Source organism: Zalophus californianus, chromosome 11 (assembly GCF_009762305.2).
Source record: "Zalophus californianus isolate mZalCal1 chromosome 11, mZalCal1.pri.v2, whole genome shotgun sequence".
Classification (NCBI taxonomy): domain Eukaryota; kingdom Metazoa; phylum Chordata; class Mammalia; order Carnivora; family Otariidae; genus Zalophus; species Zalophus californianus.
The window spans coordinates 95,526,814-95,540,746 of NC_045605.1; the positions used below are offsets into that span (position 1 = coordinate 95,526,814).

Consider the following 13,933-nt stretch of genomic DNA (forward strand, 5'->3'; position numbering starts at 1 on the left):
GTTCTCTGAACACCCGGTTCTGTTCTCTCCCGTTCTCTGCTCCCTGCAAGATAGGGGGAACCACATTCACTTCTAATCTGCTGCTTTGACTCAGGGTCACTCCCTAAATACTCCTTAGGGCGAGGGCTCCGCAAACCACCATCAGTGAGCCAAATCCTGTCTCGTCTTTTTTTGTAAATAAACTTGTGTTGGCCCCCAGCCATGACCATTCCTTTACATGCAATCTGTGGCTACTTTCTCCAACAAAACAGAGTTGAATCAGAGTTGTGACCAGAAGCAACATGTCTGTAAAGCCTAAAATATTTACCTGGCTCTTTAACGAAAAAGTTGCCGCCTCTGCTCCAGATGAGTCCCTGGCAGAGCCCCTCCTGTCCCCTTCCCTAGGTCTCCCATCCTGCCCAGCACCAGCTCACGGGAAGAGCACAAGGTGGGGATTTCTGTCCCATTGGATAGATGGGGAAACCAGGACCTGAAGAAGTTTTATTTTTCATTATTATTATGTTGTCAGAAGGAAGTAGAAATCCTCTCCTGGTGCTCTGTAAGACCGAATACTTGCTCATCCCCAAGGCTTCCGGGCGGGATTGCCAGCATCTTTCCTGGCCTGGAAATAATATTTGGTGGAGTTGATGACCAGGCTTCTGGGGAGGATGGAGGATGCCTTCGTTCCCCGTTGTCTGAGCCCCCACCCCTCCTTACCCCCTGTCCCGGTCTCCACCCAAGTCCAGCCCTTTCCCTCCCCCACCCCTGACCTGCATCCTTTAAGACCTGCATCCTAGGAGCAGCTGGGATGATTTTTTATGGGGAGGAAAGAAAACAGGGCTCTCTGACTCCTGCCTGTCCATCGGCTCAGGCCCCACCCCAGATTTTCCTTTGATTCATTTCCTCGCAGGCTTTTCTTAGCCAGACAGGAGCTCTGACATGGTCTCTCTCGGTTTTTCTGTTGTTTGCCCTCTAGAACTTGAGCTGCAAATACCTGTAGCATTCCCTTTATGGGAAGGGGTTATGGCCTCCCTAATTCGGGCCAGGTGACTAGACTCAGTGCAGTTGCCCTGGGAAGACCCAGTGACTCTAATATTTATTGCCAAGCAAATGTAACTGGGGCAGTGACCCCCATCGACAGGAGGCTAGGAGGGGGAGGGAGCAGACAGTTCCTGGGCCCTGGGCGGGGGTGGGGGGGGGGGGCGCGTTGCGGAGGAGTTCAGGGATTCTTGCCCTGGTGAGTGAGAAGGAGAGGGAAGCCTCACCCCTCTGCCCCAGTACAAGAAACCTGTTAACTCAGGGTGGGGAAGCTTCGGGATCACCCAGGATAACCCAGCTTTGAGGGGTCTCCCCTCCATGCTGCACCAGTCATCACATAGGCAGGATGGAAGTGAGCCAGAGCCGGTGAAGTCCCGGGGAAGTCCCCTCACTGAACACAGCCTGAGATACAAGGAAGCTCAAGACCGAGAGGAGAGAAGTGAAATTGACATGACCTTGACAGCAAACTGGGTCACTGCAACAAAGGTGAAATCAGCAGCCAGAGGCAGGGCACAACACCTGGGATGGAAGCCCAACTTGAACAGTATCTGTGTCATCTCAAGCAAGCTCCTGGGATGGAAGCCCAACTTGAACAGTATCTGTGTCATCTCAAGCAAGCTCCTTAACTCCTCTGGGCCCTACTCCCCATAAATTAAAATCATCTCTGCCCTGCCTTGCTGGATGGTTGTGAGGATGAAGCAAGAGGGTAAGCTTAGGAGGGCTTTGGGAGCTGTAAAGCAGGGTATTGAGGGAAAGCGTTGTGCTGTGATTAATGTCAAGCGGGATGGAATTTGCTTAGATGCCAGGAGGAACTTCCCTACTTGAGGAGACATCAGAATGAAGTCATGGGGTTTATCCTCCTTATTGAAGATATTTAAGAATAAGATCAGTTCGGTTTGCCTCTTCCAGCTATTCTTGATGTTGGCAGAGGCGTGGACCGGATGACTTTGGATGTCTTTTTCCTGACACTATAGTTAGTTCAATCAGGTGGAAGGTGCCCAGTGGCCCTATCTGTGAGTGTGTGTGTATATGTTTGTACATTTGTCTGTGCACGTGTGTCTGTCTGTCTGTGAGCATATGTCTGCGTGGCTGTCACGTTGCAGTCTATGTGGGTTTATGTGCATGTGGCTTGTGTGTAGAGCAAGTCAATGAAAGCAAGCCTCAAGCTGACTCATCTTCATTGCTAAGTTGTTGGAAGAATTTCCTCTTGCCATCCTATCCAGCTGTGGAGGATGTGGACAAAACGCCAGGGCAAAAGAAAAAAAAAGGATTTTAAGTTTGACTTCAATTAATTAACTTGTTTTTCTTAGACACGTTTCTGAATGTGGGGTAAGAAGAGCTAGATGATGGGCGCCTGGGTGGCTCAGATGGTTAAACGTCTGCATTCGGCTCAGGTCATGATGCCAGGGTCCTGGGATCGAGCCCCGCATCAGGCTCCCTGCTAGGCGGGGAGCCTGCTTCTCCCTCTCCTTCTACTGCTCCCCCTGCTTGTGCTCTCCCACCCTCTCTGTCAAATAAATAAGTAAAATATTTTTTTAAAAATAAAAAAAATATTAAAAAAAAAAGAAGAAGAGCTAGATGAAGAGTCCTGGCTCCGGAGTGGACTGTGGAGGCCTGAATCCAGCCTCCCCGGCTTACCTGTGATCCTGGTGTCTTACTTCCCCTCTTGGGGCCTCAGCAGCTTCCACATCTGTAAAATGAGGGTAACAGTGCCTACCTCCCAGTGTCGTCGTAAGGGTTAAGTGAATTAGAACACGCAAAGCCCTTAGCACAGTGCCTGGCCCATAGAATGGACTTCATACATGCTAGCCGTTGCTGTTACGAGTTTAAGCAGCACTTCAGGCCCTGGCTCCTGATAGATGGAACAGAAAAAGCACCGGCTTTGGAGCCCACTGCCTTGGGTTCAAGTCTGCCGCTTAGCAGCTGTGTGTCCTGGGGCCAGTCACTGCACGTCTCTGATCCCACTTTTCTCAGCTGTGAATTGGGAATACTAGACCTGCCCCATAGGATGATAGTGAGGTTCAAAGGACAGAAGGCAAGAACTTCACACGGCGTCCACTGTACAGTAGGCCCTTTTGAAAAAATCAGTTTCTCTTGTCCACCTGCAAAAGAGAACCCCCCCCGTCACCTCCCCCCATTACCCCTACTGGTGGAATTCTGGGTCTCACCCATTGCCTGGGTCCCAGTCACAATCTGTGTTATCCTGTGGGACATTAGGGGCAGCCACAGCCTGGAGCCCTCAGCACCCTCCTCTGCGTCGGAGGTGGGGGGCCTCTTTGGAGGAGTTGCCAGGGCTCCCCCACTCCTTCCCTCCCCGCCTCCAGGGCTCAGACCTGTGCCCTTTCCTGCCCTGTTCCCAGGCCCCCTTCATACCCCAGAAGTCATTAAATATTTAAATCCAGGCTGTGCAGTGAACCACGTTGCCCCAGCAACAGCCCTGCATATTTTGGGATGGATTACCAAGTCTTTCAAAGGGTCTCTTGCAGCTCCAGGCTCTGAGGGTGGATGAAATGTGGGAAAGGAGGGAGGGCCGGGGGCTCCTACTCCCCACCGAGGCTTAGAAATGCAGTTGGCCGTGGAAACAGCGGAAGGACTCAGAGTTAGAGAGAAGGCAGGCAACACAGAACTTCCTGGACTTGAACCCAGGACTCAGGCCTGCGGGCTTCTCTTCCCCACTGGTTCTGTCTTGTGTGGTCTAAGAGCCGGTCAGCCAGGAGGTGCTCTAGCACCTAGCACTGTGCCTTCTGGGGTCTGAAGCCAGTTGGGCCACTGTGGGATGCTCACTCACCTTCTCTGAGCCTCAGTGTATTCCCCGGTGACTTGGAAATGATTGGCCCATTGAAGGTGGTGTTGGGGACAGTGCTCAGCACCGTCCCTGGCACGTGGGAAGCAGGAGCAGTTATTAGATCGATAATATTCCAGCCAGTACCCTGTGTGTCTCCTGAAGGGACTCAGAGGAGGCAGGTGACATGGCTCTGGCCACCAAGGGCTTATGTCTCGTGGGAAAGGGCCAACAACATGTTCAGACAACATATCGGGTGTCCCCCTTCCCTGCCCCTTCCTGTCCTGGAGCCAGCATCCTGTGGCTCCTGCCATGGCCACATTCACCTTTCCCGTGGGCTTTCCCCAGGCGGAATTTTGAGGCCACCCCCAGCATGTGCCACGGCTGCCCCCGATGTGTGGCAGGGAGCACCCAGGCTGGGGGTCTGGTCGATGTCATCCAGCCCTGACTGGGCGGTGTGCCCTTGGACGGGTGTCCTTGGCTACTGGATGGGGGTGACCTCCTTTCTGGAGAAGCCTCCCTCCAGCTGGCATGGATGTGCTAGAAAACCATAAGGATGGGCTGTTCTCCCAACACTTCATCCTGTGGGTGCCCCTCAGGAAGCGAGCCCGATGAGGACGCCGGGCCTGCAGGCTCCTCCTGGTCTCTGTGTGGACTCTGCTCCTTGAAAGCGACTCGGGGCTGGGGTGGGTGGCCGAGAGGCCCAGAGCACCCACCCCTGACCAGGGGACACCAGCCACTCCCCGAGCACCTCCTTCCCTGTATTCAGTTCCGTCTCAGATCTCTGGGGGAAGCAGAAGAGATGCTCCCGCCCACCCAGCCCCAGGTTCTGTCCAAAGGCAGGAGGGTTTCCAGAGAATTAAAATCTCTTGTCTGCTCCCTCACTGGAAGGCTGGCTTTCTTTCTCATCTGCTTGGTACCCACACCGTCTCCCAGAACCCAAGTGTCCTTGTCATAGCCCACAAGGATGTCCCCTGGGACCTGGGAGCCTTGTTTGCTTGGAATGTCCGCTCATTTCCTCCACCCGCCTCCCTTTCCCCGGGTCCCAGGGCTGGCAGTCAGGGAACCTTTCCCTGAGGCTCAGGGAGGTCTGAGGACGGGGCAGGATTGGCTTTGGGAGGAGGGCTGGCATCGGCACTCTGCCCTGCCCTTGTCCCTCCCAGCCCTTGGATTCTGGTGTCCTGAGGCCAAATCTTGTACCCAGTGCACTGAATGACACTCTCTGCTCATGCCCAAGTTCAAATTGGTCGCCTTGCCTTCAGCACCTTGACCGTGGCAAGTGGAAGTCTCTGCAAGAAGGCGCAGAGCCTTTTTTCCGCAGAGGCCTTTGCAAACAGGCCGTCGGAGCGCCAAGGCAGGAGGATGGACCCGTTGTCCTGTGTCTGGGATGAGCATCTTCTGTGGCTTCAGTCCAGCCCAGGTCCATGGAGGGAATGGGAAGTATGCATTGTGGCAAGGGTCACTGGGGGCATCAGCAGGCCCAAAGTCCCTATGGCCGTAGCTCTGGAAGACAGGGCAGAAGGACAATAACTCTGCTTTGTCTGTCCTAACCATTCTTCCAACCTACTGTGTGACTTTGGGCCAGTGACTTCACCTCTCTGAGCCTCAATTTCTTCACTGGTGGATCCGGAGCGCCCAACTCCCGGGTGGTCGGGAGGATTCACCAAGGTGGTCTGTGCCTCGTCTTGTCAGGAGCCAAAATAAATTCAGATGTCAGTCTTGGGAGGCTGCCTTGGGTCGGGGAAGAGCAGCAGACTTAAAATCAGGAGCTCCTGCTTCCAGCTGTGCTGTGTGACTTTGGGCAGGACCCTGTCCCCCTCTGGACTTCAGCATCCGCTGTGAAAAGAGAGATTTGGAGGTCACCTTCCCTAAGGCACTTCCTTCTTTGAAGATTGTCTGATGGAAACAGGCCCATGGTAGTCCTGGGACAGGGGAAAGGGTTGTGGCAGGGACCCTCAAGATGGGACCTTTCTAGACCTGCAGATCAGACGTTCTGTGCCCTCGACATTCACGATTCTGTGAGTCTGGGGGGCAGGGGAGGCTGTCTTTTAGGATCCCATTGCATCCCTGGCAGGCTCTGCCTGGTTAACCTTCACGGCGCCACCCCCAGGAGCCTAATTAGATTTAAGCCCCCGCTCAGCTGTGTCCATGTCCCCGTGTCCGCGCCATCACCAGGCACGCCAGGATTTCGGGCCAATTGCTTGTTTACGAGACTGTCTGTCTTGGGAGGAGGCCCAGCAGGCACGGCCAGCAAGCAAATAATTCCTCCCCCCTCAGCTTTGAACCTGGTGGCAAGAGTCATTTTAATCCCAACAAGCCTCTGCCTCGTGCGTGTCCTGATGAAGGAAAACAAACACAGGGCTCAGAATCCGGCAAACCTGGTGTCGGTTCTGGCTCTGGGACCTTTCTAGCCCCGTGGAGCCTTGGTTTCCCGGGCTGTGAAAGGGGATCGTCTATTTTGCTAAGCTTTTTGTGGGATCGAGTAAGATCGCTCTAGGTGAGCACCCGTGACACAGCGCCTTATCATGGCCCTGTGCTCCCCGCACCCCGGCCCCCCAGCATCGAGTGCCCCCTCCAGCCCCGCCCTTGCTTCTTGGGGCTGGCCCAGAGTACTTGGTTGGGATGGCTGTTAACACTCCTCTCCAAGTGTGGGGTTACGGCTTGGCACTAGATTTGAGTGAGTCCTTGCGGGAGGAAAGCCATCGGTGTCTGTGCCTTGGCCCACGCCCAGGGCTGGCACGAGCAGGGGCCTGGCGTGCAGGGAGGAAGGAACTGGGTGTGCAGCCACCAAAGCCCTGTTAGCCCCATCATTTCCCCCACCCCCCCACCCCACCCTCCCTGGTAGTTGCAAAGACTCTGAAAACCCCCATCTTGCAGGTGAGGAGACGGACGTTCAGGAGGCAGACTGGCCCAGGTCTTGCAGCTTGTCGGGGCAGAGCCCTGCTGGTGGAAAGCCAGGTTGCTGGAGGCGTGGTGGCTCCAGTGGGACCCTGAAGGCTCTGCCCTGGCCCACAGCGCCCTCGCCTGGCTGGGGTGCTTGCAAGACACTTCTGGGCTCTACCCCAGCCCAGACCTGCATTTGCTTCCTCCCATGGGGCTTCTCCATCGCTCATGTCCACCTGCCTCCTTCTCTCTGTCTCCAGAAAGTATGCCCGGGGGCCGAGGGCAGTGAGAGTAAAAGGAGTGATTTATGAACTGAGCTGTTCTTCTTAATCAGAGAACCCCTCCCGGGCCCGCATTGTGCAGATGGGATCTAACTGCCATCTGGGGCGGTGGGAGGGGCAAGGTTAATAAAGCTGTCTGGCCCAGGCAGGGGCCTGCACAAGAGAACCCCGAGGCGCTGCGTGACTTCACCCGTCTCTGCCCCTCTCCGGGCCTCAGGGCTCCCATCTGTCAAGGCATGGCAGGATTGGGTCATCCCCCAGGGGCCTCCAGGTGGCACAGGGGGAGGATGCTAGCTGGCTCCCTGGGAGTCGGCCTGGTTGCCTGATTCAGGATAGAGCAGCCCTGGGCTGGAAATTTTGGAGCCCAAGGCATAGCTCTTCCTCTTTCGGGTGTCCTCTCCGTGGGCTGGTGTCTTGTCGGGAGCTCTGATCTGGAGTCCAGCCGGCTTATGCCTGAATCGTGGCCGTGTCTGACTAACCATGTGAATAAACTCAGGCCAGTTCACTACATTCTCTCAATCTCAGCTGCCTCATTTGGGAAACAGGATAATAAGGGTACAGCCCTCGTAGGCGAGGAGTACATAGGAGAGATGCTTAGCAAACCCTGCTCCATGGTTAACGCGCAGTACTATGAGTTATCATTAGAGTCGGTTATCACAAAATAGTAGCAGTTACCTTGAATTTGGGGCCACATAGGGGAACGGTGTTTATAGCTATCTCCACCAAGCCATTTGCCCAGGGTTCTCCCCCATGCCCGCCTCCACTGATGGCTCCACTTATTTCCGATATATGATGTTACTGGTAATACTAGCTCCCCATAAGAAAAGCACTTTGCAGGTTTCCAAGGGTTTTCATATCATATCAGTTAATTTCATGTGTTTCATACCATGAATTTTTTTTTAAAGACGTATTTATTTATTTGAGAGAGAGAGTGTGAGTAGGGAGAGAAGCATAGGGAGAGAGAGAGAGAGAGAGAGAAACTCAAGCAGACTCCAGGCTGAGCGCAGAGACAGACTTGGGGCTCGATCCCAGGACCCCTGAGATCATGACCTGAGCTGAAACCAAGAACTGAAACCAAACCGACTGAGCCACCCAGGCGCCCCCATATCATGAATTCTTACAACTACATTTGACTTTGAAATTGAGGATCACGGTTTTCAGAGGAGAACCTGGCATCTCGGGGAGGGTTAGTGACTTTCTAGAAGAAGGTCTCAAGGGAGCTGGCCAAGGCAAGTGCCGTCCCAGCTGAGGTGGGGTGCATGTGGCAGGCATCCCCTCGGCCGCCCTTTGCCAGCTTCCCCTTAACGCAGATCTTTGCTGGGTCAGGAAACGGGAGCCAGGCCATGACTGGGGGAGCAGGAAGGACAAAGAGAGATGGGAGGTTGTTCAGGGCAGTTGGAACCCCAAAGAGGGGTAAGCTCGTTTCAGCCCAGGAGCTGGCATACAATGGGGCAGAGATATCCAGTAAAGAGGGAGCGGGCAGATGCCAGACAGAGTTCAGTGCCTCCTCCTTGTCACTGGATGGGCCTTGTGTGCCCCCGGGGCCTCTCGTTCCAGCCTCAATGTCCAGAGGAAGATGGGTCGCATCATACTCAGGACAACTGCCAGCCTGAGATGCTGGGCAGGGCTGGGCTGGGGCAGGGGAAAAACATGGATAGGAGAAAACTGACTCCGCCCCACTTCCCTGAGCCCCGCGGGGGGCTAGGCATGGGGTACAGCCCCTGAACTAGAACTGGGGCTCCTTTCCCTAACCGCAGAGACCCTACCTCTAGAAAGGAGCCTGAGTTGGCTTCCTCTCGCCCTGTGAGCCATCCCTGGACAACGTTCCAGCCCAGAGCCTCTTGGACCTTACCTGGACCCAGGGGGTTTCTCCCTGCTCCCTCCACTCCTTCGTGCCCACCCTGCTGGTTGTGTCCTGCCTGGTAGGGGCCAGGGTGCACAGAACCTCCCCTCAGCCCGAGGGCCGATTTCAGGGGATTCATCACTATTTAGGCCAGATGGGGCTGGGCATCTGCCCCCCCCCCCCCCTTCCTGGCTCCCAGTACAGCTTTTCGGACGCCTTGCCTGGGATCTCCTGGGATCTCAGGAGGATGCTCAGCTTTGCCACTTAACATCGGTCAGTCACTGTTTCCTTCTGTAAAATGGGCCGATAGCCCACGAAGCAAAGCTGCTGGGAGGATGCAGTGTGATCCCACATGGGCGGGTAAAGCACTTTCTCTCAGAGCTCGTTCTGATCCGGATTCTGGGTTTGCATTCCGGCTCCCAGGCATCCTAGCTGTGAGATGCTGGACAAGCCATTCCCCCTGCCGGGCTGGGCTTCCTCTCGGTAAACGGCCGTGCCCCTGTGAGCCCTACTTCCAGGTGTCGTGAGCATTCGGGGAGCTCACGCGTGAGCGTGTAGCCCAAAGCTCTCTGCAGCAGATCCAGAGGCAAGCGATTGACGAGCCTGCCACGTGTGTGTGTGTGTGTGTGTGTGTGTGTGTGTGTGTGTGTGTGTGTGTGTTCAGGCCAAATAGGGGTACGGGGGGCCTCAGCGAGCTCTCAGGAGGGAGGCCCCTTCTCCTGCCTTTCCATCTGCCCAGCCTCGCCTCCACGCTTCCTCAAGACTTGCTCCCCTTTGCCGCCCCTTCCCCGAGAATCCCCTCCAACTGCCCCCAGTGGCGTAGAGTTACACCCGTGGACAGTTAGTCCTCCTTTCTGCGGGTCCCCAGTCTTATCGTCATCCCTTTCTTTCCTCCAATCTCCTCCACCGCCACCACCCGACACAGAGGGTGAGCTTAGATGCATCCCCGGTTCCTAACACGGCACCCAGCACACAGTAGGTGCTCAATACGTGTCTCCCGAGCAGATGCATGGGTGGATGGAGAGGAGTCTTTTGTCCACCACCCCTCCACGGATATGAACGGGAAGGAATCTCATCTGGCACCTGAGACCCCCATGTCTCCCCCTTCCTCCCCATGAGAATGCCCCCCACGGCCCAAGCTCCTCACTGTTCCAGGCCCTCCTAGCTCAGGACCGGGCCGTGGGCTTTCCCAAAGGTGTGGCAGAACACAAGCCTCCATCTGGGCCCATTTGAAGGCTGAAAGCAAGCCCTCATTTCCGCGGCTGGGCTCTGGCTCCCTATAGGAGCCTTCTGGCAAATCCTTCTGTGAGGGGAAGCAACACTTTCCAGCATCCAATTTCTCCCTTGGGGCGGGGATTTGAGGAGCACGCCCCTGCTGGCACTCTCCCAGCTGAGGCCTCCCTGCAGATGCCCAGGTAATATCCAGGTGGCATCCAGGTGTGTGGCTCACCAGGCCCGCTGCCTCCTCACAGTTCCTCAGCCACATGCGGTCTGTCAGCACAGACCGAGCCCGTGCCAGAAGCCGAAAGTCTCTTAAAGCTGTGGTTCCCCACACAGCTCCTGGGAGGACCCAGGAGCTGCCATCTGGGCAGAGGGCAGGCGGCCCGTGCAGGCCTCCCCAGCTGGAGTGGGCCCAGATGCTGAGAGCTTTTCATTAGTGCTAATGGACCCAGATTAGCAAGGCACTTGCCCTGTGTGCATCCTTAGGGCAGGTTTTCATAAACAGCTTCTTGAGCGTGGTGGCTCCTTACTGACTTCCTATAGTAATTGAATATTTTCTCCTTCTAGGACAAGCTGGGCCGATAAAAGGATATACAAGAGCCCCTCTGGCCGGGAGATTCTGTGCTGACACGCAAAGAACTGCCCAGGTGACAAGTCAGCAGTTGGCGCCCCCCCGCCCCCGTGTACCTCTGCCCTCTCCCCTGACACTGCCCTGCCTCAGTTCTTTCTCAGTCTGTCTGTCTCGACCCACGTCACTTCCTGCTGTCTGTCTTTCTCCGTCTTTCCCTCTCTTCCGGACTGGTCTTTGTTTCTCTGATTCGCGAGATCTGCACTGTTCTCTGTCTCTGTTTCTCTTTTCCCACTATTCACTCATTCAGACCTATGAGTTGAGGACCCACTGTGTGCCAGGCACTGCTCAGGACACAAGGAATAAGGCAGTGAACGAAACAAGTCCCCGCCTTTATGAAGCATGCGTTCTAACAAGGGAAGACACATGCTACCAACATAAACAAGCACAAGACCGAGCCTGGAGTGTATTCCCAGGCCCCTGACGTGGCCTTCAAGACCAGGGTGCTCGGCTCACATCCATCACTAACTGGTCTGCTGACTTGGCTGCACCCCCTTTCCATTTCTCAGCCTGTTTTCTCATTTCCAAAGTGAGGGGGCCCTACCTGCTCATGACCGAGAACTTCTGTTACGGAAAATACTGGTATCATAAATTACACAAGCACCGGCTTCTAAGCCACTGGTGACACAAAGAGTAGTGTCAGAGAGAAGTTTCCCTTAAATCCCCTTAAAGCTCTGAACCACCGGGTTTTGTTGTACGAGAAATAGTCGCTTGCATCTGGGAGTCACGTTGTACGACGAAACACCCATCTGTGAGCCCAGAGCCGTCACTTGGCCAGGTGAGGGGACACCATGATAGGCATCACGACAGGAGCCTTGAGACCATGAGATCCAGGGCAGCAGCCCCCCCTCCACCCCCATGTTCACCCTGGGACAGACCCCTGCGTGGAACCTCAGCACCTAGCCGGCTCCCCCACACGCTTTCCCTGTCCGTGCACGGGGGGAGTTGAACTCACATGAAGTCGACTCTGCCTGCAATGTTGACTCCCGCGTTTCATCCCTCTGGGCCCCAAGATTTAAAGGATTTTATCTACCAAACAGTGCTGCCTTTACCGAGTCATTTCCTAGGTATACATTCGAGTTTCTCCTGCATTTTTTGTACCGCAAAGTCATATATACCTGGAGGTTAGAGCTTCTGAACAACCCAAGAAATAGGGTCCCCAGCCTGGGGTGGTTTAATTGCCCCCAAAACCCAAGATACTTGCCCCTTGAGCCAGCTGGTGGTGAGCGAGTGGATGATTTCTGAGGTGTTCTTTGCAATCCTGAAAATAGCTTTAGGAGATTGCCAGTCTCAGGGAACCCGGTTTGAGAACCACTCTTCCCACTCAGAAATCCTCTGCATCAGAATCCTCCCCTCTCTCCAGGCGCAGGGAACTTGGCCAGTGTATTGGTGTCCGAGAGAGTAGGGGAGAGGAGCCGCCTCATGGCGGGGCCGCAGGGAGGGAAGAGGGACGGAGCCGCTGAGAGCCTGGCGTGACATGAGATGCCCTGCATCTAGTCGCATTCGATCTTCAGCCCACACGATTTCCTGAGGAGGTCAGCGTTCCTGGCCCCGTTTTGCAGACGTGAAAGCAGAGGCCCAGGGAAGCTGTGTGTTTGTCCGAGGTCATGAGGCTGGAAAGTGGAGGGGGCCAGGGTCCCCTCCGGGTCCCTGTCAACTCCAGGGATTGGGCAAACCCCAGTGGGCCTTTCACCCCGGGCCCAGGGGGGGCGTATCATTTCCCTTCAGCAGAGAGACCTCCATGCCTCCTTCATAAGTGCCTTTGAGCATCATTTCTGAGAAACAGGACCTCATGGTCTCAAGATTCTTCTCAGCCCACCTTCCAGAGACTATCTATGTCCCCACCCTCCTTAGAGGTAGATTAGGGAACTGGGCTGTGATTCACTTAACTTCCAAAAGGCTCTGTGGGTGAGTGGCACTCTCAGCCAGATCCAGGCAGGGATTGGGGGGGGGGGTCCCCTGGTCTGTCCCTCTTGTCCGGCCGTTTGGCTAAGGAGGTGTATCCCACACTCAGAAACGCCTGATGGCAGGTGGAGCGGGCTGGCATCGGTCTTGTGACTTCAGCCTGGCGGTGGATGATGGCCCAGAAGGCTGATCGCCCTGAACAGGGAGAAATGAGGTACCAGTGGAGGTATGAAGACAGGCCTGCGTTGTGGAGGATGGATGAAGGGGGCGAGGGAATTTGCACTTATCAAAAATGATGATGAAGAGTTGTGGCTCCAGATGAAGACAAACGTGGGTTCAAATCCTGGCTGAGGCACTTCCATGCTGTGTGACCTTGAATGAGTGATGGCACCTCTCTGAGCCTCAATTCCCTGGCCTCATAAGTGGAGATAATGTTACCTCTACCCTGGAGCTTTATGAGGATTGAGATTGGGCATGTTCCTTGGCCCGTGGTAAGAATTTAAGACCTGCCAACAGTTACTAGCTGTTGCTAGTGTTAGTTGCCACGTGCCAAGCCCTGCGCTCCGTATTTTCCATGCATTATGAGGAAAGCATTATTTTTATACTAATTTTAAAGACAAGGAAACTCAGATGCATGCAGTTCAGAAACTTGCCCCCCGCCACCAGCTAAGCCTAGCAGGGCTGGGATTTGATCCTCGGTCAGGCACCAGCAACCTCTCTCCACTCACACCCCTTACCCTGGAGCTGGAATTGGGCCTCTGGATCTCCATCCTGCCTCCAGCTCCCATCGTCTGTTTTTCTACCTGCTTCGCCTTTGAGGTTGTCAGAGGCTCTTCTTCCCAGAGAAACGCTCCTTTTACTGCATTTGTCCAGGAGCCCAGCACTCCACAAGCTACCCATTAGATGTAATCGGTAACGAATGTGGTACGTGATAAATACAGGTAGCCCGTTTATGAGCTGCCATTTATTATGCCCCTTAATTGCTACAAAGCCAAAGCCAGCTGAAGCCAGACCCTGCCCTGGAGAGCAGCTTGGCCTGGGTGGGCCAAGGAGGGGGCCACTAGAGCCTGGCCTCTCGCAGACTTCCAGCATCTTAGTGGGGCAGTCCCTTCTGCCCTCCAAAGGCCCATCCAGTTCAAGCCTGTTGGAAGGAACTGACAAGTCATCAAACTGCTCCATCATTTTGCAAAACAAGATGCTGAGGCCAGAGAGAGGAAGTGACTCACAGGGCAGGAGACTCGGGCTCTGGACTCCCAGTCCAGTGCTCCTTCTGCCCTTCTCTCTACCTGAAAGCTGCCCCGGGACCAGGTGGAGCACAAGATCTGGGGTGGGCTGAGCAGCATGCTTACAAGCCCTGGGATGTTGGGCAGGTC

The 13,933-nt window shown here is 55.1% G+C and overlaps 1 protein-coding gene across 7 annotated transcripts in view; it reads left to right on the forward strand.

Annotated features, from left to right (window-relative positions):
- Positions 1-13,933, forward strand: part of TSPAN18 (tetraspanin 18) — a 180,862-nt gene that overhangs the window by 143,858 nt on the left and 23,071 nt on the right. For all 7 annotated transcript variants that reach the window (XM_027579605.2, XM_027579607.2, XM_027579604.2 and 4 more), the window contains one exon: positions 10,595-10,674. The gene's annotated coding sequence lies outside the window, so the exon portion shown is untranslated. The remainder of the gene's footprint in view (positions 1-10,594; positions 10,675-13,933) is intronic.